Genomic DNA, 21,731 nt, shown 5'->3' on the forward strand with positions numbered 1-21,731 from the left:
CTATCTGTCCACTTACTGAGAGTTGACTTAATGAAAAGTAGTCAGTTGCAAGTCCAGTTACCTGGGCAAAGCTGAACCACCCAATGAGACAGGTACTACCATGAACCCCTCCACGCTGTGGCCACCTGACCCTGGATAACTTAGAGGTCAGTTTATAAATTAAAAATCAGTAAATCTTCATTTCTTTCTTAATTTTTCCATAGAACTGAATAACAATTCTAATACTGTCTTCCTGTGCTCAGATGAATCAACTTTTCAACCTTGGGTCTCTTTCCCCCACCCCACACTTCCAATTATAGTCTATATTTCTGCTCCTTTAATGTTTAGTAGCATTTCTTCTATGGTTTTCCAGAGTTTTTACGCATGATTCAGCCATTTTTATGCAGATTAAATCTTTGGTTGAGCAAATAAACATTTAAAAATATCCACGGGTAATTATTTGATTAAATAAATACATGTTCAGAAACACAAACAGTTCCCAAAAACACTTTTATGTAAGGTATTAAGTTCAAAATAGGTGATCCTTTTAGTTTTATACCTGGCAGAAAATTCTAAGCTTGATTTTTAAGAGATCAAATAAACAAATGCTCTGAAGAGCTTATAATTCTTTTAAACAGTCCCTGCTTCCCTGTTACTTGTTGGGTCAACATTTGTAAAGCAACAGGCATGGGTCTTAGGGAGTCACTGGCTCAAGAGATCATGGGATTAGTGGGCCCAGCTGGCCATGTAGCTCCCAAATGAGCAGAGATTTAATAGGGGAAGCGCTTGGGTCTCATTGAGGTTAAAGGTCACACAGTTAATGGTGGAGCTGGATTAAAAGTCAGGTCTTTTGATGCTGCAGCCTACCAAGCAAACTCTTTATTCTTTCATTTTAGGCAGCTATTTCCACAATAATGCTGTGTAACAAAACAGTCCCAGGGGCACCTGAGTGGCTCAGTCAGTTGGGCCTCTACCTCTCGATCTCAGCCCAGGTCTTGATCTCAGGGTCGTGAGTTCAGGCCCCACCTTGGGCTCTGCACTGGGCATGGAGCCTTGTTAAAAAAACAAAATATAAATAAAAAACCCAAACCCCAAAACAGCACTCCCAAACCCAGGGGCTTAAGATGGCCATTGATTATGATCATATTCACAGGTCTGTGGGTCCAATGTACCTCAGCTAGGTTGGGCTAGTATCCAGATACCAGGCCCTGGGCTCCAGGCCTCAGCCCCTGTTTGAATTCAAACCTGCTTTACATATTGTTCGTCTTCCTGGGTCGAGTGGCTACTGAGGGCATTTGATCTGCTCCACATGTCTCATTCTAGGGCTCAGACTGAAGGGGCATGTTGTTCCATGGCAATCCCAGAGCCCAACAGAGCGAGTCCAGCTGGGTGAGTACATTTGAAGCCTCTGCCCACTATATGGCCATGGATATTCCAATGTCACCGGGTGTGTCACATGGTGGGCCAGCCCACGTCAGAGGTGGGGGAGTAACCTCCATCCACCAGGAGGCTGTAGTAAGTGCAGATTTAGATAGAACTCTATGATGGGAGAGAGACAAATTGAGACCTGTAACTCAAGCTGGGCACCTGGTTTATTACTTTTTTTTAAAGATTTTATTTATTCACGAGACACACACACGGAGAGAATGAGAGAGAGAGAGAGAGAGAGAGAGAGAAAGAGAGGCAGAGACACGAGGCAGAGGGAGAAGCAGGCTCCCTGCAGGGAGCCCGACATGGGACTCGATCCGGGGCCTCCAGGATCATGCCCTGGGTCAAAGGCAGCGCTAAACCGCTGAGCACGCGGGCTGCCCTGGGGACCTGGTTTAAATTAAGGATATGCCACATTGGTCCCAGCAGCTTGAAAGATCATTATTGCCTTGGACTCATATCTACTGAAGATTTTTGGATAATCTGAGGAAGAGGAATGCTTGAAGTGAAGGAAAGAAGGCTTATCTCTTCACTCCTTTTTTTGCTGAGGTATTTGAATAAGTGGGGTGATCTTCTCTGCCTCCCTGATGTCCTAAAGGGGTATTATTCAGCCTCTGAGTGGAAAGGTGGTTCTGGCGGGTAGTCCTGGTGCAGGGCTGGGGAGCCCATGTGGCATCTCTGCAGGGGTCCCCTGAGAAGTCCAGAGGAGGCCCCAACTGGCATCATGGCACTGTCAGGACCCCTCCAATAGGCTGAGCTATGCAGATGGATGGGCAGAGCAGATGTGAGGTCACAAAAATGGGATGCGACCCAGTTGCCCTCGAAATACCCACAGTTACAGAGGTAAGTCTAAGCCTCTCTTCATGTGGTTCCCCGGAAATGCCCCAGTTCTCACGGAGGCCAGCCAGCCCCTTCTCTGCCACCAGAAGCAGTGATGCGCCTTCGCAGGGGCCAAATCCCCAGCTGCCTGAATGGGCCTGGACTTGCGGTGGCCGCTGGCCTGGAGCATGGGACCGGGGCTGGGAAGGATTGCAGTTCTGTCTCTACCGGAGCCTTTGGTTTTCTTTAACTTTTTGTTATGAAACCTTTCCAAACATACAGAAAAGCAGCGCTGGTAGTATAATGGACTCCCAAATACCCATCATTTAGACTTAACATTCTGACATTTGCTTCATCTGTGACTAATATCGCCATAATACTATTATCATGCCGACCTCAGTGTTTCATTGTTTAACATCTTCTGGCACCCTTAATTTTGCCCGATTCTCTCATAAAAGCCTTTTTACAGTCATGTGTTTGAGTTAGGATTTTCCACACATTGCACTTGGTCGGTGTGTCTCTTTAGAGTCTTTGAATCTGTAACTTGCCCCTCCTTTTATTTTTTAAAAAAAGATTTAACTAGGGTAGCCCGGGTGGCTCAGCGGTTTAGTGCTGCCTTCAGCCCAGGGCCTGATCCTGGAGACCCAGGATCGAGTCCCATGTTGGGCTCCCTGCACGGAGCCTGCTTCTCCCTCTGCCTGTGTCTCTGCCTCTCTCTCTGTGTCTCTCATGAATAAATAAATAAAATCTTTAAAAAATAATTAATTAATATGAGAAAGAGACACACACACATACACTTGTGGGAGGAGGGGCAGAAATGGTGGAGACAAATAGACCCCTAGCTTCATGCTCAGAGCTGGGGACCCACAGAACAGGGGAGCTGGGCGGCTGGGTGGGCTGGGTGGGAAGGGCTTGATCTCACAACCCTGAGATCATCAGCTGAGCTGAAACCCAGAGTGGGCTGCTTAACCAACTGAGCCACACAGGTGCCCCGTGCCCCTTGCCCCTTCTTTAAGAAAGCCATTCCTCTGTCAAGGACACATGACCATCTGCCCTATAAAAATTCCAGCCTCTGGCTTTGACCAGTTGTGTTCTTGCAGTGTTGTTTGCCATGTGCCTCTCTCCTCGATCTCTCTGTAAGCTGAAATACCTAGAGGCCAGATTTAGTGTTTGGAGGAAAGACGGTCTTTTTGAGTGATGCTGTGTCCTTGTGGGCATCACGTCAGGAGGATGTTCTAGCCAGTTGTCTCATTTCGAGTGATGTTAAGACTGACCAATCGGCCTGATGTACCATAGAGCTCCCCACAAATCTTCTACTTTCAGGGTTAGCAGCCATAGACTTGACAGGCCCACTACTTCATTAGGAGTCGCAATGGTGAAAGTCTGATTTCATAATTTCTTGTGTTTTTTTTTTAGCTCTAACCTTTCTATAAAGAGGAAGGTTCTCACATCAACTATTTGGTGATCTTGAAGATGAGTTTTACAAGAAAGGCATAATAAGTGCTTGATTCTTTCTCTTCGATGATCAGTTTTCCAAGTTACCCTGGCAACTTGATATATAACCGTTATGATGTAGAATTAGGTTTATTTCTTCCAGTTTAGTGTGTGTTTTAAAAAAAATAGAGAGAATTTGACTTTTTTTTCATTTTTATTTGCTTGTTTTTTTTTTTTTTTTTAAGGTTTTATCTATTCATTCATGAGAGGCAGAGAGAGAGAGGCAGAGACATAGGCAGAGGGAGAAGCAGGCTCCCTATAGGGAGCCCAATGTGGGACTCGATTCCAGGATCCGGGATCATGTCCTGAGCCCAAGGCAGACAGAAACTCAACCACTGAGCCACCCAGGCCTTCTTATTTACTAGATCTTAAGTCAAAACCATAAAACAGGGTGCATTCAGAAAGATCGCTTCTAGCTATGGTTGCCTCCCTTGTTTTTAATAGTTTTGGGGAGTCCTTTATTTCTTTTTGAAAATATAAACAAACATATACATATGTATATATGTGTATTTCCCTCTGTTCTAAACAAAAAGTAGCAAATGATGCACTCTGTCTTGTATCCTCCATTAGCAATACGTCTTGGAAATTGCTCCATAACATCATTTAGAGATAATCCTCATTTTTTGTATAGCTGCATAGTATTCCATTTATGAATGAACATAATCTTTTCACTCAATTCTCTATTGATAAATATGTGGGCATTTCCAGTTTTTTTCTTGTTGCTCTTACAAGTAATACACCAATGAATGGCCCTGTGCCCTAGATCATTTTTTATTTCTTTCAGTGTACTTTTGGGACAGATTTCTAAAAATGGGATTACAGGATCAAAAGATAGATGCATATATAATTTAGTTAGATATTGCAAAATTTTCAATAGAGGTTGCATGTTTTTGCTTTCCTATATGAGTACCTGTTTCCCTAAGGCTTCTCCAAGAGAGTGTAATGTTAAATATTGGAGTTTTGCCTATGGGAGAGGTAAGAAGTGGTATCTTATTTTAGTTTTAATTTGCATTTCTCTGTTTTCATAGGTTCAGTAGCTGTCTGCATGTTTTTTTTCCTGGGAACAGTCTATTCACATCTTTCACCCATTTTTCTACTTCATTGTTGTTAGAGATACTAGCTCTTTGTGATATAGGTTAAAAAATAGTTCCTTGGCTTAGCATTTTTCCCTGTATTTATTTTTTTATATGAACACATTTAAATACTTTTTTAATATATAGTAAATTTACCATTTCCTTCATTGCTTCTGGATTTCTAGTTATAGTTAGGAAAATATTTTTCTAATTCCAGGTTATAAAGATTATTCATATTGTTTTCATTTTTATGACTAGACTTCTCATTTATCTGGAGTTTATCCTGGTTTACAGTGCTGGTCTGGATCCACTTTTATCTTTTTCTGTATGGCTATCCAGTTGTTCCACATGACTTATGAAATATCCTTCTTTGCCCCTACTTACTTGAAATGCTGCCTTTATCACATATTCACTTTCCATAAGTACTTGGGTCTATTTCTGGATTTTCAATCCATGCAGTGTAAATAGATATATCCATATTTATGCACCAATACTACACTGTTATAATTATAGAGGTTTCAAAATATGTTTAATATCTTATAAGCCTATAACTCCTTATTACTTTTTTTTTCTAGTTTTATTTTTTCCTGGCTACACTTACTAGCTTTCTTCCATATGAATTTTATAATCAACCTTTAATGCTCCAGGAGAGAAAAAAAGATGGTATTTTGGGAGGGGAGAATCCCATTAAATTTATAAATCAACTTATGGAGAATTGACATTTTTACAATGTTGAACTTTTCCACCAAGAACATGGTATACACATCAATTTGCTCAAGTGTACATATTTGCATTTCAGGAACTTTAAAAATTTTCCTCCTATAGATTTTACACATTTCTTGTTAAGTTTATGTCTAAATATTTTATTTCAAGTTTTTCTGTTATACATGGAGTCTGCTCTTCTGTTTCTTCTAACTTATAATTTTTTTATATTTATGAAGATAACTGGTTTATGTGTGTTGATTTTTTTATTTCTTTTTTTAAAAATTTTTATTTATTTATGATAGTCACAGAGAGAGAGAGAGAGAGAGAAGCAGAGACACAGGCAGAGGGAGAAGCAGGCTCCATGCACCGGGAGCCCGACGTGGGATTCGATCCCGGGTCTCTAGGATCATGCCCTGGGCCAAAAGCAGGCGCTAAACCGCTGCGCCACCCAGGGATCCCTATGTGTGTTGATTTTTTAAAAAAGATTTTTATTTATTTGAGAGAGAGCATGAACAGGGGGAAGGGCAGAGGGAGAGGGAGAAGCAGGCCCCCCACTTAAGCAGGGAGCCCAATGCAGTGCTCAATCCTAGGACCCAGGGATCGTGACCTGAGCCGAAGGCAGATGCTTAACTGATTGAGCCACCCAGGCGTCCCATGCATGTTGATTTTATTATCTTACTACTTTACCAAATTCTCATTGTTTATAGCAGTTTTTCCATATTCTTTTGGTTTTTTCAGATATATATATGTATATATATATGTCTATATGTATATCTATATCTATATATATATTCATATCAGGAAACAGATTGTTTTTCTTCCTTTCTGATTATTATGCCTCTACTTGCTTTTTCATATCTAATTGCATTGACTAATACCTCCAATGCATGTGAAATAGTCACTATGTACTATTTTCAATGTGCTCTTTGTTTTTATTTGCTGGTATTTTATTTAAGATTTTTCTGTGTTTTTTTTTTACGTCTGCCTGTCGTCTGTCTGCCTGTCGCCGAAACACAACGTGTCAGCAGATTTTTCTGTGTTAATAGGTGAGATTGGTGGGGCCCATTTTTTTTTTTTTAACCTTTCTGTGGTACCATAGCATGTCACCTATGGGTGACAGCATGAACTACAAAAAGGCTCATGAACGTTGCTTTGCATCTTCTCTCCCTTCTTCAACCCTGGCTGGTTGGTTGTTGCCTTCATAATATACCCCCTCTTTGCCTCCTTCACTTCATTATCCTTTGTTTTTTCAGTCTTTTCCATTCACCCTCATGTTTGCTTTCCATTCTTTCTCCTTCCTGGATATCGAAGAAGTTTGGTGGTATTGGAGCAAAGAATATGCCTCAGACTCACATGGACCAACCTGGCATCGAATCACACCAGTTGTCTGACTCTGGGCCGATTGCAGAATCTTTTAAAGCTTTCTCATCTGTAAAATGGGAATTATAATAATGCCTTACTTTACAGGATTGCTCATAAGAGTAACACAGTTAAAGAGTGCAATTAAAAGTATGATAGCCCCTCAAGACGCCTGTTCCTTCCTCTTGGGCACAGACTCAGATAATGTTTTCCACTCTTCCTTGCAGTTGTGTATGGCCATGTGCCTGTGTACTAGCCAATGGAATGTGATCAGAATGATGTGTGCCACTTCCAGTTAAGAAACTCCCCACATGTAAGTGTCTGTGCTCTTCTTCCTTCTGCTAGTCTGATACAAATGAACAAGGTGAGAATGATGGAGCTGCAATGTGGAAGGGGGCTGGGCCCCTGAATCACTATGTAGAGGAGAGTCACTTACTAGTTAAGAAACACAGTTTTGGACTTTACGTGAATAAATAAGAAATTTCTAACACATCTAACCCATTGTCTAGTTTAGAGTTTGCTTGTTATGACAATTGGCATTACCCTAAATAATACCATGCTCAACAAACACAACTTCTTCCTCTTGCTTTCCCCTCTTCCCGTCCCTCATGACCCAGCTCAAAATGTTAGCTCCCTTGTGAGACTTTTTCCAACCTCCTCAGGCAAAATTAATGAGTCACTCTGTCTCTGTGCTCCCAAGGCCCTTACAAGCCATGACCCAGTCACAAATTGGGTTGTGAATTCTTTGTTTACATGTCTTCTCAAGGGACCTGGCCCAGGGCTGGTATTCAACAGGGTCAGTGGATTGTGTGAGGAATGAGTACATACCTCACATACACTTTCCAAATAAAGACTGAGGGCTGGATAATGTCTGCAAAAGGGTGTGGCAATAACACATTGACCTTCTTATCTAACCTTAAGTCTCAAAGCAAACCGTTGGCCTGGTTATACTTCTGAATCACTGCCAGGGACAGCTCTCAGTAAAGGCTCCTGCTTTTACACTGGTACAAATGATGTAGGTTGCATAGGCCCTTCATTTCCTAGCATATGAGGTTCAAATCTTGACTGTGTCTGGAACTGGTTCTGTGGCCACACATGCATGCACACACACACACACACAGTGGCTCAGAGAGCTGTATCTGGGAGTGGGGAGACCACTCTTGACCTGAGGGTGGGCCTAGGAAAACTGAGATGTAGGGAACTGAGGTTGGGAGAGGCAGCCCTACAGCTTCTCTGAGGGCTCAGGTAAGCAGATTCCTACGATGCCAGAAGCACAGGCCCGGGACTCAGCTCCCCCAACCTTGGTCAGCTTAGTTTATCAGTGTGGTCCAAACTCCCCAGAGAAAGGCCACATGAAGACTTTCTGAGACACTGTGTTTGGAATAGATTCAGGGGCTTACTGCCATTCCACAAGTCATACAAAATTAAAACAATACTGAAAATACCATAGTCTAATTGAATTCTGATGTTTTTCATGATTATTACTTTAATAGTGCTTTTATAACATTACATGTCAAAATCTTTTAAAAATGTTTTCTTTTTCCTCATTTATTTTTGGTACCCTGGTTTGCTATCATCTTTAGCACCTGCTGGGCCTCCTGTTGTAGGATCCAAGAGGCAAGTGACACTCATCTTGAAGCACCTTGAAAATTGTGCATCCCTGGTATCCATGGGAGTGGAGCCCAACTCCTGCCCATGTGGGTAGGTGCTAATATTTCCCCTCACATGTGACTGGATAGGAGCCAGGTCTCAGAGTTATATCACCTCTCTTTAGTTTCTTTGATGCCTGGAGGAGGCAGGAAGTCTTACAAGCTGCTGAGTGTGGGGGTGAGGGTGTGACAAAGGGCACTGGGGATGGCTACAGGCAGGGAATGGAGAGGCTGAGCTGAGAGGAAAGCAAGTAGGGAGGGGCTTGTGGAAAATGCCACCTGTGTCATCTCTTGGCCTCTAGGTGTGGGAGAAAAATGTGGAATAAACCCAGGTGCTTCCTGGTGTAGGAGCCTCACAACAGTTCCTTGGGACAGCAGCTTGATGGGATGGGGGAGTGCTTGGTACTGGGACCAAGGAGCCACCAGTTGGCCTTGGAGCCTTTCTTCTGATGTCTTAATAGGAGCAGTAAATCAGAATATTTAGAAAGAATGGACTTTAGAGTCAGTTGCCCATTTCCAAATATGGGCTCCACTATGCACTAGCTCCATGACCTTGGGGAAATCATCTAACATTTATCAGACAAGAGTTGGTCCAAACTGGAAGGGATCAAAAAAGCCAACTAGTCCAGCAAACTTATTTTACATGTGATGCTGCTGAGGTCCTGAGTGGGGAAGGAGCTCTTCAAGAGTCCCAGCTAGTAAGAGGTAGAGTTGGAGCCTGAACCAAGGACTTCTGACTCACATCCAAGTACTTCATCCAGCATATCACTGTGAACATTGGGCACAAACAATGTCCAGCCATCAATCCCCCCACCAATTTAACCATTTATACTCTTGATCATCCATCATCCACCCACAAACTCACTCACTCCTCCATTTAACCATCCATATAAATATGCCATCCACCACCTATCTTCCATCCATCTATCCATTTATTCATCACCATTTATCCATCCATCACACTATCTAACTATTCCTTATTCGCCCATTTACCCACCATCCTTTCCATCATCTATCTACTGACTCACTATCCATCCATCTTTCCATCCAACTACCACCACACCATCAACCCAAGTTGTAGGGTGGGTGGAATGACTGTTGGGTATGTAACCAACAGTATTTGCCATAGGATATGCATAGAAACTGCAATTATTACTTTTAAAACCTGTATTTCTAATTCAATTCAAAGTGGTTGCTGAATTGCTATTAAGTTCACAGCATTGTGTTAGCATTGCTGGCTAGAGGTAAGAGTTCAAAAAAACACCCCATTAAATGCAGAACATTTCCTCCTAAAGAAATATGACAACTAAAAGCAATTCAAGGCCCTGGATTGGATCTTGGACTGGGAAAATAAAATGACTATAAAAGACATTATTAAGACAATTGATAAAATTCTAATATGAACTGTGTAATAGATCATAGCATACTGTTGAAAAGTTTGATTTCCTGATTTTTATAACTGTATTGTTACATATGAGCATGTCCTTTTTCTTAGTAAATCCACACAGAGTTATTTAGGGATAAAGAGGCACTATATCTCCAACTTACTTGCAAATGATTTAAGAAAAATATTTTTTATACATGTAATATGTATATATAAACATCACAATATATAATTTAAAATAAATTGATATATAAAATATATAAAAGATTATGTATATTTTGGGGATCCCTGGGTGGCTCAGTGGTTTAGCACCTGCCTTTGGCCCAAGGCATGATCCTGGAGTCCCAGGATCAAGCCCCACATTGGGCTCCCTGCATGGAGCCTGCTTCTCCCTCTGCCTTTGTCTCTCCCTCTCTCTTTCCCTCTCTCTCAGGAATAAATAAATAAAATCTTAAAAAAAAGATTATGTATATTTTGATATATTATATATATTATAAATAAATATATTGGAAAGCTAAAGCAAACAAATGGAACAATTGGTGAACTTTGGTGAAAATTGGTGACTCTTGGTCAAGAATAGAAGGGAGAATCTTGTACTATTGTTGCAAATTTTGTCTGTTTGAAATGACATAAAATAATTAAAAGTCAGTCCCCAAATTTACAATACCTTACCATTAGATGAGTGAGATATCTGTGAGAAACCTAAATACATATGAAGAGGACAAGACCTATTAATCCATGAGTGTTCATGTTCTCTTTTCACTCCAAACACTGTACATAATGAAGAAAAAAAACATAGGAAGGAAGGGGCCAGGAAGAATTTGTAGAGAAGGCTATGGGAGCTGCAGCTCACCCAGGTAAGGAGATCTTTGGAGTGCCAGAAGGAGCTTCTGAGAAGTCTGCTATGGGTTATGAATTTGATTGTTTTCTAATCATCAAAAAACAAGGATTGAAATGTCTTTTAAAATTACTTTTGATTGCCAGACTTTCTTTGAGTACAACTTCATGCAAAGACTGATTCACGGGGAGCCCTGCTTTTTATCAGGTTACAATATATAATTATTCTCCATCAATTAGTACTATGGCAAAGAGACCACTGGAGAATAGGTTGGTTAGAGAAACTCTACCTCCAGTAGTCATTGGAAGATGTTGGGGGTAGAGCTTGAGGTGCAAGTGGCAGCTGGGTGGGCAGAGAGGAAGAGGAAGCTTTGGGAATCCAGGTGAGAAAGGGGAAGACCTGTGTTAGACTCTTACCTACGTGTATTTTACTTAGTCCATTCAATGTCCCTGCTAACTACTTTTCATGAGTTCTATTTTACAGATAAGGAAACTGAGTCATAGAGAGACTTGTCCACACTGCTGGTAAGTGACAGAGACAAGAACTGCATGACTCCAAAGACCTATGATGCCGTGCTGCCTCAGGAGACAGCATGGCCTGAGGGGACAGTAGGGAGAGATGAGAGGGGTGGGCCTGAAGGGAAAGGCCTTGAATGTTAAGAGTATTGGTCCAGACTTCACCAACATAGATTTCCAGAAGACACTAGCAGGAAAGGAGCCTGGTGGATGAGGGATGTTAAGAATTGGGACCGGGACTTTATGGTCTTATCCAGCCACAATAGCAGTGGTGACAAAAGAAGTCCACCTCTTACAGGACCTGGTAGCAGACCCGTTATCTTGATCAGGTGTCATCAGGGTAGGAACTGCTTCTTTCACCATGGCAACAGATACATTTAAATTCAAAGAGGAGAATATGTGATTCTATGTGAGCAGACTCCAGTTTTGAACTTGCCAGCTGCCACTTCCTGTTCTCTCCTGCCACAGGATGGGGCGGTGGGGGGGGAAGCAGGCCCCATCTCCTCCTTACAGAATGAGTGATTACACACCAGCTGCTTATTCATCCAGCTTCCCTCTGCCTGGTGACTTGGATGGCAGCCCTGACTCAAGACCAGGCCCTTCCTAGATGGGTATAGGAGCTGAGCATGTGACACAAGGAGCCAAGAGAAGGCTGAAGTTTGGAGGAATGACTCAAGGGCAGAATGAGGGGAGCAGCACTTTTGCAGAAAAAATTTTGGAGTTTTTCAGCAAAGTAGAAGTAGAATTTTCCTGACTGGGCCGGGTCTCCCTCTTCTTCTATCAGCTGGAGGAGCACTCTGATGAGGCTCTACAGGATGACTGAGCCACAAGATGGAAGGAGCCTGGGTCTCTGAAGGACAGTGAGGAGGACAGCTAACTAACCACCCTGACTGCCTGCCCAGGACTAGTGTGAGCAGAGTAACTTCTGTTGTAGGGATCTATTACATGTGTGGGCCTATTTGTTACAGCATTTAGTATACTACCAATACACAAGCTGAATCATTAAGGTGTTATGCAAAGAGCACCCTATTCCTAGCTCGACCACCAATGCTGTCTGTCATCTTGGACCAACTACTTTTCTGGGCCTTGATTCATTACCTGTGAGAAAAGAGGATCAGTTGGGTGATTTCCAAAGTCTCTTCTATTCTGTAATTCTTTTTTTCTAAAAGGTGAGGAGCAATTCTTGAGAACAGAAACCCAGCCAACTATTTGACAAAATGCCTCACAATGTCCTTACTGATAAGATGGTAAAATGGAGCCTTGCAGGTTGTGGGTGGAGATAAGTCACAGCAGGTAGATTAATGATGCCTAAAGAGCATTGGTTAGTAAATCAATAACAACCTGGAAAGAGGTCTCTAGTGACATTAATAATTTGGATGAATACAAAGAAAGGAAACTGAATAAATATATGGAAAACACAAAGCTGGCTGGCTTATCGATGGATGAGGCACTCAGGGTTCAAATAGTCTCTATAAGGTGAGAGCTTGTGACAAAGGCAACAAAGGGAAATGAAGGAAAGTAATGCAAGCCCTGTAGAACTCAAGTGCTGGGGAAAGTTGTCTTGGCAACAGGCCTTAACAACAGGCTGTGTAAAAGTGACCTGGACATTTTTGTTGACTATGTGTTCTCCTGGAGCCAATACTGGGCCATGGCTGCTGAAACTCCATCGCATCTGTGGACCACACACTGGGTCTTAGGAGGGGTACGGGAGGAGTCAATCCTGAAGATCAGGCCACACCTGGGGCCTTTTTTGCCAGTTAGGGGATGACTGATGCTTTAGAATAGAGGTCAGAAAACTCTTTCTGTGAAGGGCCAGGTAGTAAATGATGTTTTAAGCTCAGCAGCACAAAAGCAGTCATAGCCAGTAGTAGTAAACGAATGAATGAGGCTCTGTTCTAATAGAAGTTTATTTGCAAAAATAGATGGGAGGCCAGATCTGGCCCTTGGGCCATAGTTTTGCCAGCCCCTAGTTTAGTAAAAGTACAGACATAAATGACCAGTATGGTAAGGGTTCTCCATGGAGGTTGAGGCATATAAGGATTGGTAAAAGAACTGGGTGGGGGATCCCTGGGTGGCGCAGCGCTTTGGCGCCTGCCTTTGGCCCAGGGCGCGATCCTGGAGACCCGGGATCGAATCCCACGTCGGGCTCCCGGTGCGTGGAGCCTGCTTCTCCCTCTGCCTGTGTCTCTGCCTCTCTCTCTCTCTGTGACTATCATAAATAAAAAAAAAAAAAAAAAAAAAAAAAAAAAAAAAAAGAACTGGGTGGGATTAAGTATGGAGAGGTAGACATTCCTAATCAGTGGTGCCAGAGGAAAAAGAATGAAAAGAAGTTACAAAAGGCTTGTTTTCATTCATGTCAGGGAAGACCCTATAAAACAACAAAGGGGTAATCCTGTATCATCAGAGGTATGCAAGCAGGAGATGGGGGATGGAGGAATTGGGCTTGGTGTTCTTTAATGTCCAGTTTTGCTCTGGAGGGAAAGGTTCTCTGCCTCCCATGATGGCCGTGTCTTCCCATCTTTCCCAGTACTCAGTACTGAGCTGGTCCATCCTGCCCATACAGCAGGACATAGATAATACATCAGAGATACAGCCACAGTCTCTTAGAACCCAAGGCTCCAGGAGTCAGGGAGACATTTGTAGAGCTGGCTTGATTGGAGACTTGTGGTGAGCCTGGTGGGGGCTGGAGAGGCCTCTGGCTGCAGATATGCTTCCCTACCCTCATGGGTGATAGAAAGCTGGCTCTTCAAATGGGCAGCCTGGCCTGGGACTGAGAGAGCATTTAGAGCTTAGTTTGTCACTCCCCTGAACAAGATGGTGGAGGGGATTTAATGAGTTAATTTCTCTGGTCCTTCTGAGCATAAGCATCTTGGGGCCAGGACATAGCCACCAATGACTACAGATGGAAACACAAGCCTCCATATCAGTTTTGGCTGGCCCCTGGAAGGAAGGTTGTAACTGGGACCTCCAGGTTCCTTGAAGCAACATTCTGGATCCACTCGCTTCAGTTCTGTAAAGTTGTAACTGAGCTTGGAGAGGTCTGACCATTCAATCTCACCATAAACCTGTGAAATGTGGTACCATCCAGGGGATTTTGATTGCTAGCAACAGAAACCCCAACTCAAACGGCCATAGAGAAGCAGAGAAGTAACTGACCCATCACCAAGGGCATGAGGCCCTCCAAGTTAGTGAGGTGGCCACTCAGGTAAAGGAATCCCCAATCCCAAATGACTTACATCAATGAAGAAATGCATCCACAATTTCAGCAACGATATTCAGTAACATGGGACCCCACCTCCCTAGCCACAGCAGATGGGACCAGAGGGAAGCATGAGACTAAGTGCAACTAATCTGTAGCCTGGTCAGCAGCCAATGAAATAGTCTGGAGGCGGAGCTCTGCCCATTCGGGGTGCCAGCAATTAAGGGATCCAGGGTGAATCTTGCTCTTGAGAATTTGATTTAGAGAGTTGGATAGAGTATGGGACAATCCATGAGGGATCTGAAGACAAAAATCCAACCAAAGGTAGTGAATAAAAGGAAATGAGCCAGAAAGATGCAGGAGCCAGGAGGAGTGAAGAGCAGATAGAGCCAACCTGGAGAGGATCAGCCATCTTTAAAGTCATAAACAGGGGATTCTCTTTCCCTGGAGCTGAAGCAAGTCTTTCCCAATCTCCATTTTGTTCTAGTCTTTTTTTTTTTTAATATTTTTTTTTTTACATTTTTAAAATTTAAATTCAATTTGCCAACATGTAGTATAATACCCAGTGCTCATCCCATCAAGTCCCCTTGAGAGAAAGAGCATGAGCAGGGGGAGGGGCAGAGGGAGAGGAAAACAGCCTCCTCACTGTGGGGCTTGATCCTAGGACCCTGATATCACTATCTGAGCAGACATCAGGTGTTTAATGGACTGAGCCGCCTAGGTGCCCCTGTTTTGGTCTTTAGGAGCCTGGTTGAGTGGCTCACCATGAAAGTCATGCCAAGTGACTGGCCTGACTGAGTTGCTGTATTTGCTGCTGCCACAATATCTTTATATATGACCTACCACCAGCCTCTCACTATGACTTGGAAGGTCTTGAGGAGAGAAGTGAATCTCTCGGAACTCTGCATGATTCTCTTGCAGGGTCATGATGTGGCATAGGCCAGAATTTCTGGGTCAGGTTCTCTTTCCCAGGGTATCTCAAGAGGAATGAAGGGGTGCTGGAAATGACATCCAGGTCTCTGGTCTCCTGGACCTCCCAATGACATTAGACCCATTGCCATCTCTGGGCCTGAGCGAGTTGGCTGTCAACCAGGGCCAGGTAACTTGGCCAATAGTGCCAGGAAGGTATGCTCAACCAGGAAGATAAGTGTAGGGTGCAAGCAGAGGGAAGGGGGAAGCAGGGAAGGCCCTGTGGGATCTCCAAGGCATAAACATATGCTGCCTGTGTCCCTTCTCTGTCACTCCCACCCCCGATTTCATCAGCAGCACCTGGAATTTTTCAGACTAGGGAGACCATCCAGACCCCATAGGCTGAGGATGTAGTCATGGGAGCCCAACTAGACTGAATCTGCCATTTACTGTGTGAGCTGGGTGAGTCACCTAACTTCCCTGGGCCTCCACTTCCCCATCTGTAAAATGGGGATGATAGAACCTACTACAGAGGTTGGGAGGATTATAGGAGTTTACATATGTAAAACACTTGAAATGATGCCTGGTATATAGTACTCGATCAGTAAATATTAGCCATTAATTAGCCTCCCTCCTAAGAGCGAGGGATCAGGGAAAGGAGTGGGGGAAGAGGGGTTTAGAGAAAAGAGAAAAAGATGCAGAGAGAAACATTGAAAGAGGAAGGGAACAAAAGAGGCAAAGAGGAAATGTGGGGCCCATTTGGGTGCCAGCTTTGTCCACTCGGGGGCTTGCTTAGGGCTCCTTTTCTTATTCTTCCCTCCCCCATATAATCTCCCTGGAATTCTGAGGAATTCTGCTTCCAACCCCCAGTAGTTGCCATGGTGATGGAAACCTGGACCCAGTGGAAAGTTCTCTGCTTGGCAACGAGGCTGCAGCACCCTGCCTTCCGCCTGCCTGCCTGTGCGTAGGCGGCCAGCTACAACTGCTTCTAGATTTGGGGCCAGCATGGCCTCTCTGTGGAGACCTAGCCCTTCCCCCCTCGGAATCTAGGATGGAGGCCTTGGTGTGACTGACACCAAAGGCCCTCAGAGAATATCTAGCTCATCCCTTTTTTACAGCTGGGACATTGGGCCAGAGGGGTGGCTTGGATGATTTGTCCAAGGTCGCACAGGCCTCCTGACTTGCCCAGGTCCTCTCTCCAGGGCTTAGCCATGATTCGGGCAGTCATGGTGCACCTGAGGACAACACAGATGGGAGTAGCTATGTGATAGCTCAGCCCCAGAGAACAGGCAGGCTGCTGAGAGCCAGGGGGACACAGGAAAAGAATGGGAGTAAGAAGGTCATAAAGCCAGCCTTTAGCAACTTCCCTCTAGGCTTCCCTGTCAGGGTCTCATGGTCTATCTTGGCTCCTCCCTCTGTCCTTGGCCTTCCCCCTTGACTGAGCCTCAGTCCCCAGCAGGAGGCCAGCTGCTCCTTTCAGGGTTGGTAGGTCGTGGCTTAATGAGGAATCTCCTACATTTCACCTCCCCAGGTACTTACTTGATTTTTTTCCTGCGGACCCCATTTTGTCAAAACCCCTGTCCCTTGAGTAAACAGTCTTTATTCAGTAGCTTTGAATACCACAGCCCATTTTTGATCATCAAAGCCTTGTAGAACCCAGGCTTTGACTGCCCCAGAAGCAGAGACATGGAGCTTGTGTGGTTGTGTGGCACATATGTGAGACAGTTCCAGGAAGTGAAAACTGACACTAGTTCAGGGCTTATGGTCCCCACCTCTCAAAATTTGGCAGGAGAGGGTTCCTGGTTTGACTACAATAGAATTTCCCCCAGTTCCCATAAGTTCACTGCAGCAGGTGGGATGTGAGCTGTCTTAGAAGCCCTGGCTATTGACCAGATTGAGATGAGGCTGGGTTGTATTGTGCCTCACTTCATGAGCCTTGACCGTGTAGACACTTTAGGTTGATGCTGAGAACCCAGCTCATGGAAAACAGTGGCACCCCACCTCGTTTCTGATAACATGACTTGGAGACGTAACTATGCCTTGGAGCAAAGACCTTTCTTTGTGCAATGTTAGTGGCCTGAGAAGTTATAACCCAAGGAATAGGATAGGCTGGAAAATTCCCTTAGAGAAAGAGTTAGTTCAATGTCTTCATTACACAGGAGTGTGAACTATAACCTAGAAAGGGGAAGTGATGGCATAGGCAGGTGATGGGTACGAGGTCCAGGTTTCATCTCCATCACTCCTGAGCTATGTGGTTACAGAAGAATTGCATCATTTCTCTGACCCCCAAGTCTTCCCACCTGTAAAATGAGACCCAGCATATTAACCACTGTTAATTCCTCCACAATGTTCCTTAGGGGAAGGACCATGCCAACCTGTTATTTCTCTCCACCATACTAGCATGGAGAGCCTGGCATATTAGTCCTGGCTATATCAAAGGGTAGAAACAAACATGAGAGCATTCCTTCCCCAGACTGTCCACCACTCATTCATTTCATTCATTAACTCATTTGTTCAGCCAAGATTTATTGTCATTTCCTATGTGTGGGAGACAGACGAGGAGCTTAAAATTGGCTGATGGGGTTTGGACAGGTGGTCCCCACACACTGGAATATGTGAAGTACAGGACATTATGTGAACACAGAAGAGGAGATCACCCTCAGTTTTGCAGAGCCCAGGAAGACATCCCTGAGAAGTGACAACTCGGCCAAGTCCTCAAAGATAAGAAGATTTAATAAAAGCAAAAGAAGCAGAATTAGAGTTTCAGGGAAGGTAAGTGTAAACTGCATGGGGAGGGAGTCCTCTGGGGCCACACAATTCCCTTCTCCCTGCCTCTACTTCTCAAAGAGAGATCTCATCCAGAGCAGAGACTAGTGAGGTGGTGGTTCAGGACCACGGAGAGCACCACAGCAACCTTCCAGGACACCATTTTGGTCTGGCTAATCCTGCGGGGCACAGTCAGGCCAACACCTGAGATGAAGAAGGGCGGGGTCTATGGGGGCTTGGGAACTACCAGGCTGCGAGCAGAGGAAGGAGAGTCTGGGGGACTCCCTGAGGCCTAGGGTGCCAAGTGTCACTTCTCCTATTGGGTAAAGGCTGTAGTCACAGACCAAGGGGAGCTTGGTGAGCAACTCCTAGGTCTGGGAGCCCAGGAACTCCTACTGGCCACAAGGGAAACAGTAAGATGATTGAGACAAGTAGTTCTCAGTTGTTTAGGATCAGAAAGCCCCTTTAGAATCTGACAAGTAATAATAAATTTAGAAACATAACATAATAAGTAAATAACATAGCATATCAGAAGGTGGTAAATGCTGGGTGGGGGGGGGACATCTTCCCACCCCCAATAACAACAACAACAACAACAAACTCTCAAGTGAATCTAAAATTTTGGCACAATTCAAGGGGCTTTTTTATTTAGCACACCCAAAATCTTTATGGATATAGTTAAGAACAAGTCCCTCCCCAGTGTACAATCCACTATGCATAAAAGTAGGGAAGGGGCGGATGAGGAGGTAGAGAGGAAGCTGGGCTGAGTCTGCCTGGATCCCCAAGCCCAATATGAGAGGGGACCCCATGTTCCCTGACCAGCTCCTAGGGACATCCTCAGGCTCTCAGCTCCTGACTTACTTGCAGTCTCACCCTTCCATTATATTTTTTTAAAGATTTTATTTATTTATTCATAAGAGAGAGACACACACACACAAAGGCAGAGACATAGGCAGGCTCCCTGCATGAAGCCTGATGTGGGACTCGATCCTGGGACCCCAGGATCACGCCCTGAGCTGAAGACAGGCACTCAACCGCTGAGCCACCCAGGTGTCCCTCCATTATATTTTTTAGTTGAACACCTATGTCAGATCAGTCATTATTCTAGATGTTTAGGATATATCGGTTAAGTCGAAAAAGTAATGTCTATATTCCCATAAAGCTTAAATTCTAGTGAATGGAGACAGATAATAGATAATAAAATATTGAAATTATATAGTGTTAAAAGTGATAAATGCTATGGAAAAAGAAAAAGGAAAAAAACCTGGCAGGATAAGAGGAATTGGGAGCACCCAGCATGAGCTCGGAAGCGGGGAGGCAGTTGCAGTGTTAAATATGGAGGTTACGCTGAGGCTTACTGAGAAAGTGACTCCTGAGCAAAGATGTGAAGGGGTTGAGAGACTCAGCCATGCACACGTGAGGTTTGAGGGACAGAAAGGGGCTCCAGGCAGAGGGAACAGCCCGTGCAGAGGCTGTGCTGGAGAAATAGCAGGGAGAAGTCAGGGAAGAGGTAAAAGGGGTGAGTGGGAGCAGATGGTGGGGAAGCTTGCACAAGGTTGTAGCCAGAGCAATGGAGGGAGCCAGCAGATTCTGGAGTGATTCTGGGGGTCGAACCAACGGGATTTGCAGAAGGATCAAATGTGGAATGGAAGAGAAAGAGAAGAATCAGGGATGACTAAAGTTTTGGCCTGAGCAGCTGGAAAGATGGAGTTGCCATCAACGGAGATGGGGAAGGATGTGGGCAGAGCAGGTTTGGGAGGACAGACCTAGTCTGGCCATGTTCTTTTTGAGATGTTCGTTGGACATCCTGCTGGAGACACTAAGGAGGCATTGGAAATCTGATTCTGGTTTCCATAGCTCCCAATGGCTGAAATGGAACAAGCCTGTCAGAGGCTGCTTGAGCCCACGTCCCCATCAGGGCTGGCCCATTTCCTCCACACATTTCCCACCATTGCTTCCAGGTCTCTAGGGGTGGGTCACTGCCATCTGCCAGGGCAACCCCTGTATGTCTGGATAGTCCTGAGAGAGAGAAGTTTTTCCTACATGGAGCAGACTTGGGTCCCAGGGTCTCAGGACCACAGGAGAAACTCCATTAAGAGAGAGCTGTAGAGGACTGCAAGCGTTCTTGATATCTTCCCAGGGTCTGACTGCAATCTTTTGTGACTAGTTTTCCCGCAAGCACCTGGGGAGCTTTCCAGTGTATGCTCCCTTTCTCTTAAGCTGGCTCTGGTGGGCTCTGCTCCTGCCATCGGAGACCTCTGCCCAGCCAAGCCAAGTACTGACACACTGGCTGTGAAGATTCAGTGAAAGAAAAAATGTCAAATGCTTAGCCCGTGCCTGGTGCAACCAGGTGCTAGATGCAAAGAAATCGTCACCTGTGACAGAGATGATTACCTGTTCCCCAGAAGCATCCAGAAAGACAGTGATCTGGGAAGAAGACCCTTACATTCTAAGAGGTGGGTAGGAGTTAACCAGATAAAGAGGGGGATGAAAGGATTTCCTGTCCCCAAGCCATCTCTTCTTCATACTGAGCGGGCTCAGCTCTCACCACACTTCCTCTGCCACGGCTAGCATGGTTCTGCTCCTTAGTGGCAGCTCCCAGAAGAACATAGCATGATGCAGAAGTATGTGGGGACTAGAGCTAGGTGTTCAAATCCAGGCCCCATGCTGGCTGTTGCGACCTAGGACAAGGTACTTGACCTGTCTGTATTTCTGCTTCCTCATCTGCAGACAAAGGGGTAGCAAAAGGGCCTATTCTGTAGACTGCTTGTGAAGATAAAGTTGCATAATGGCTGGCAAGAGTCTCGAGTGCTCAAGAAATGCATCTATTATCATGGTTGGGGCTTGACACTGCACTGGCCTCAGCTTCTGCTCAGCCCCGCATACCCTGACAGGCCTGTCGCAGGTCACAAAGCCTGCTCCAGTCCCTGAGCTCAGGTGGCTCACTTTTACAGAGAAGGAAATGAAGGTGACTCAGGCCAAATGCCATTTCTGAAACCCGACAGCTAGTCGGGGGCAAACTCAGCCGTAGAGGACAGACAGGCAGTTGCTGTGGGATCCAAGTGAAGGTGTGGTGGGAGCTCAGGGCAGGGAGCAGGAAGCTGAGGAGACAGGCAGGGCTGAGTGGGGGGAGGCAGGTTCCAGCAGGAAGAGAGAGAGGAAACCAAGCAGCCTCCCAAGAGGCAGGGGAAACTGGCCACGGACACCTGGCTGTCCTTTTACGTCCCTGCAGGGCTCTGAGCCTCACCGCTGCCCCTGGGCTGCTGCAGAGAAGCCCTCTGCTGAGTCATCCAGAGGCTGGAACAGTCGTGGAACTTCCCGAGTCTTCTGTAGGGCTGGCCGGTGTTGTTCCCCTGCTCCTCTGAGCTTCCACTTTGCTCTGGCCTGGCCTCCAGCTGATTGTGTACCCTTGGGAAAGTCACTTTACCTCTCAACCTCTGACTGTCCAGAGGGGGTTCCCATCACCAGAATGCAGCCCCCAGGAAGTCAGGGACTTTGATAGCCTGTTTGCTATGTATTCTAGGGCCAACAACATGTGATGCTTGCAGAGCTTTTGTCAAGTAAGTGAGTGAATGAATGCCCAGCCTTAGTCTGAGGGCAGTAGCAGAAACCAG

General features: G+C 45.0%; 2 long non-coding RNA genes across 2 annotated transcripts in view; one reads left to right on the top strand and one right to left on the bottom strand.

Annotated features, from left to right (window-relative positions):
• Positions 1-6,527: 6,527 nt before the first annotated feature.
• LOC111097143 lies at positions 6,528-15,360 on the bottom strand. The gene is made up of 2 exons (XR_005363695.1): positions 15,286-15,360; positions 6,528-6,927 (listed from the first exon to the last, which is right to left on the bottom strand). It is a non-coding gene; the product is annotated as an uncharacterized LOC111097143 (long non-coding RNA).
• Positions 15,361-15,401: 41 nt separating this feature from the next.
• The window catches only part of LOC106559133, a 30,426-nt gene continuing 24,096 nt past the window's right edge, over positions 15,402-21,731 (top strand). The window contains exons 1-2 of the long non-coding RNA XR_005363693.1: positions 15,402-15,567; positions 17,944-18,123. This is a non-coding gene — a long non-coding RNA (uncharacterized LOC106559133). The remainder of the gene's footprint in view (positions 15,568-17,943; positions 18,124-21,731) is intronic.

The sequence above is a fragment of the Canis lupus genome, chromosome 8, assembly GCF_011100685.1.
Source record: "Canis lupus familiaris isolate Mischka breed German Shepherd chromosome 8, alternate assembly UU_Cfam_GSD_1.0, whole genome shotgun sequence".
Lineage (NCBI taxonomy): Eukaryota > Metazoa > Chordata > Mammalia > Carnivora > Canidae > Canis > Canis lupus.